Source organism: Eleginops maclovinus, chromosome 12, assembly GCF_036324505.1.
Source record: "Eleginops maclovinus isolate JMC-PN-2008 ecotype Puerto Natales chromosome 12, JC_Emac_rtc_rv5, whole genome shotgun sequence".
NCBI lineage: Eukaryota > Metazoa > Chordata > Actinopteri > Perciformes > Eleginopidae > Eleginops > Eleginops maclovinus.
Window position 1 is genome coordinate 1 of NC_086360.1, and position 5,039 is coordinate 5,039.

Below are 5,039 nucleotides of genomic sequence, written 5' to 3' on the forward strand. Positions count from 1 at the left end.
CTATCAATAACAATAGTAATAGTCAAACTTCAATATTTTTTAACATTTTTACTAGTAGTTCTACTATGGTTATATTTCCAGAAGTCCTTGTAGGTTGAGTAATGCTGAATCAAAACCCTACAGAAACCTACAGTTGAGGCCAAAATTATGGATTATGGAACATTTTGTAATTCTTCCCAATGTTTGCAGCATTGATAAAACTTGATATAATCAAACATTCACCAGTGCTATTTAGTAGCTTTTGGTACATTTTGGATTAGAAAATACATTTTTAGGCTTGCTTTATATCAAATAAAGTGAAAAATGGGGTGGTCATTAATATAACCCCGCCATGTGAATTTTTGCTTTCAAAACACACCTAATTAACCAATCAGCTTTCAAACCACACCTGTGCAGTCAGTTGGCTTCCTAACAACACCTGAGCATTCAATCAGCATAAAAGGACTCCAAGGAACAGGGCACTTGAACACATTATTGAGAGGGACTGTTTTTACTCACCATGCCAAAGACAAATAAAAGGAAATCAGTCTTGAGCTCAGAAAGAAGATAGTGGAGGCTCATGATAATGGGGAAGGCTATACTTCCATTTCCAAGCGTTTCACAGTGTCTAGTACCGCTGTACGTTGCATCATTGCCAAGTACAAGGAAACAAATGCAAGAAAACAACCTGGCCGTGGTCGTAAGCGCAAGATTTCAAGAACTTTACAGAGGAAAATAGTCAGATGTCAGCAAGAAGCCCCACACATCTGCCAAGATGATTGTTGCTGACCTAGCCTCTTCTGGAGTTGATCTTTCAAGGACCACAGTTTTGAAGGCTCTCCATCGTGGTGGGCTTCAGGGCCATCGTCCCAGGAGAACCCCTTTACTCAAAGAGCGGCACATCAAAGCCAGACTGAGGTTTGCCCGTGAACATTTGAAAGGTAAAGATGAGTTTTGGACAGGTCAGGTCTGAGTCTCCCTCAATGATTCTGTTCAGAATTCTCTCTGCCTCCTTTTGTATTGTGTGAAATGGGGGAAATAAATTGTTAGCACATCCCAATGTCTTCTGCAGAGGACATTCATAAAACAAGTTTCATGTCAAATAATTATTACACTGCTCTTAATACTCACTACACAAACTCCTAAGATGTTCCCTTACTAGAATCAATCCAAAATATTGAACTCGCTACACTGCTTATTATAAAATGACATACTTAACATTTCTCTTTCCATAAAATGTGCTTGTGTTGATGGACCCCATTTTGAAATACAAGGATTTTTTTCAAAGCCACACCCCCACATACTGTGTGTGTGTGTGTGTGTGTGTGTGTGTGTGTGTGTGTGTGTGTGTGTGTGTGTGTGTGTGTGTGTGTGTGTGTGTGTGTGTGTGTGTGTGTGTGTGTGTGTGTGTGTGTGTGTGTGTGTGTGTGTGTGTGTGTGTGTGTGTGTGTGTGTGTGTGTGTGTGTGTGTGTGAGTGAGAGAGAGTGTGAGAGTGTGAGAGAGAGATAGAAGACATCAGTGTGTTTATTATTTTTCGACTACAATAACCTACTCTGAAATAAATGTTTTTGTTTTATCACGTTCTACACAGGTACACTCTAACAGTATGGACGGGCCAGGATGATACGTTAATACTTCAGGACTTACTGCCCTACAGAAAAGAATTTGACATCAGTAGGATCTACTATGACCTGTCAGACTCCATCAGGACAGAGCTCAGTCTGACATGGCAAGACAAAAACTAAGTCTGACTAAATATTAGGATTGTTTCGCTGCAGCAGGCCAAATCCCTGAAGTGAAGAGGAAAGTGGATAATTTCTCTGCCAACACTTTAATGTGGTTTATCTTGCATGGTCTGATACCATAATATGCTAGTGAAGTGGGTCCTAATCTGGGCTGGGGACCACCCAGGGGATAGCAAAACAAACCTTCAAATTGTTTGTTAAGATAAATGAGATATAAAAGAATGAACGTGTTTGTACATCTGTAGAAATATTTTGTTATAATTTATGACATTTGCATTTTAGTTTAGACCTGTAGTGAGATATACTTCTTCTGGGCTTTCCAGTTTGAAAATGTAAAATGAAGTCTGGTGGCGTTGCAGAGACCATAATTGTAGGTATTTTATGTTAATAAATTACAACATGTTCCCTGTTTTTGTTTGTTTCTTTTTGTGACCAACTTTTTATTGTTATTTAGTTACCCTCATTGAGGGACATGCAGTGTCTTGAAAAGTATTGAACTCTCTTGGCCATTTTCCTATTTTCTTGCATTAAAACCAATAATAACACAATATAAGTATTCAGTGGCATTTTTATACATGGAGTAAAGAGCGCAATCACAAAGCAACATTGGAGAAAAAAAAGTGTGATAGTTAAACAAAAAAATGCTTTTAAAAAAAAGGGAAATTAAAAACGGTTTCAGCCCCAACAATGACCTTCAGAGTCACACAAATATCTAAATTAAGTCCACCTGTGTGCTTTCAAGTGTCCCAATACATCTGTATATATCCATCTGTTGTAGAAAGCATGCATACAAGCACAAGGGGGCAATACACAGTACTGAGGACCATTCTGAGTTGCTGCAATGGAATTTCAGCCGAATGGACCAGCCTGCACCGTCACTTTCTCACTTTGATTTTCGCGGTGTCTTTGAATTCAGCCCTCTGTGGGTTGATCATTTTAATTTCCATCAAACGATGTGGCATCCTTTCGTTCCTAATCCATTACCCAGTCCCTATAAGAATAGATATCCAGCATGATTCGTTTCCCCTCTGAGATCTGATGTGTTTTCAAAGTGTTCCTTTACTTTTAGGGAGCAGTGTATTTCACATCATTAATCTAAATCTGTTAAGTAACTTTAAATACATGTATTAAATACAGGGTTCTTACACCTTTTTCCAAAGTCAAATTCAAGCACTTTTCAAGGTGCGTTTTTATGCTTTTCAAGCAGTTTACAGCCATTATTTCACTACCTCACATTAAATCAGATGTCCTTTATGCTAAAAACAACCAAATTTGTGTTTCGCAATGGCCTTCCACAAAAAGATGACAAATTAAAGAAAAATAAAACAACGTTTAATATTTCTAAATCTGTGACCCATGTGTCAGTAGACAGACAAATCACTTTTCAATAAATTAATTCTGAACTGCAACTCAAAATGGTTACAAGTGGAAAATACTACAAATGTGTACAATAATTTGCACATCATTTTGAGTATTAAAACCAGGGTTGCAAACTCATCAGGTATGAAAAAGGTGACAATGATCCGATACAGTATACAAAGTCATTAAAACTAGCTGCACCTTTACCACCTTTGATAACACTTTAATGAACAATAATTATAAAATATATCAGATATATTATTCTGAAATGGACCAATCAAACAATGACTTTTGGTACTTAAAAGTATATTTTACGTTGGCCCTGAAGTGCAAGTCACTACAACATTTCACAAAACACTACAACATTTCAAAGATTACGGAAATGGTATTCCTTTAGGGAGAACACTCCTTGTTTGTGATTGGACAGAGCTAGCCAGAGAAACACTGCTGTGATTGGTTGTTTGACAGAGCTACGTCTTTCCTATGCACAAATTACCAAACTCTTTCAACCACACTTTCAGGGTTCTAAGGCCAAACTTTTTTGCACTACGGACCAGTTTCATGTAAGACTATATTTTCACGGACAGGCCTTCAAAGTAAGGAGGGGATAGTGAATTGGAGAATTCAAAAGGCCTTAGGAAAAGAGACTGCGGTGCTTTGAAAATCAGAATGCACTTACACTATCCTACATATTTATTAATGTGCGTCTGCTGTGGGGGGAGTAGTTTCCTATAAAGCACACATAGAGACTCTGCACCGTGCGCTCTTATGGTGCTGTTTTATGCTTTATGAACGAGAACAGAGAAACATATATTCTTCATTACCAAGGTTGTACTTGTCACCCTCACCCTCCGGTCCACACGCGTATTAATCCACATGAATCCCAATATGTATGATTATATGAAAATATTTTCAAATAAATACAAATGTATTCATAATAAACTAGTTATGCCTTAACCTATCACTTTGTATATCACAATTCAAACATGTTTTAAAACGTTTAAGAAACACCACACAGTACGCTGAAATGTGGACTTTATTTGATCATTTCAGTAAAAAAGTAACATTCATATTTCTCCTTTTGATTAATATAGAGCTGAACGTTCAAAACAAAGCACTTTAATTTGCTTAATAAGCCCCGTAACTTTCATGATACGCACTTCTCCGTCAGGATCGTTTGCTTCTGTGAAAGGCCGAATGTTGTGTCACGGCAAATGTTGCTGCCGCAAGGCATTGTGGGACAGCATGTTCTCCTTTCCTTTCTAAAGGAAGGTTCAGTGTTTCCTAAGCTAAAGGAGGTTATAAAGAAAGTTTCAGAGCTCCTTTCCTATCATCTAGAGAATTCAAACAGCTCTTATCATGGCTGCCACTGAAGTACTTCTGGGTCATTTCGCTCCGTTAGGAACCTTCCTAAGATAAACTGACGATTCGACCGCAACCTTAGACTTTATTGAGACGGTAGATTTCTTTATCGCAGCTTTTGCAAACATGATCCTATAGTGTTTTTATTGAAAATACTTGCATAGACTCACTTTGAATCCCAAGGGGCACCCCAGCAGCTCGTATTTAAAATAAAATTAGCGTCCATTGCTTATTTTATTTAAGTTCTCTATTTGGATATTTTTCTGGGAAAAATGTGTTTTTTTTCTTTAAAATTTTGACTTTTGTTTCTATTTAAAAAAATACTTTTCTAAGAAGCTTTACTTTTTTTTTTTATCTTGGTTTGACGTTTTTGATTTTGACGGCACTTCTTGGTATAAAACAAAAAACGAGTTACTGTTTTTTGAATATATTCAAGATTAGTTTTGATTTGATGATTTGTTCAAGATTCAGATGGTCTTTTATATTTACACAATTTATGATCATAATAAGGATATCCCCATAGATACAGTTTATGTGTTTTTTTTAAGATTCCCCAACTGTAAAGAACTAAAAATAAAATAACTCCAAAAGTG

General features: G+C 36.9%; 1 long non-coding RNA gene across 1 annotated transcript; it reads left to right on the forward strand.

Annotated features, from left to right (window-relative positions):
* Nucleotides 1–6: 6 nt before the first annotated feature.
* Nucleotides 7–2,136, forward strand: LOC134873166 (uncharacterized). The gene is made up of 2 exons (XR_010166923.1): nt 7–920; nt 1,572–2,136. It is a non-coding gene; the product is annotated as an uncharacterized LOC134873166 (long non-coding RNA).
* Nucleotides 2,137–5,039: the final 2,903 nt, after the last annotated feature.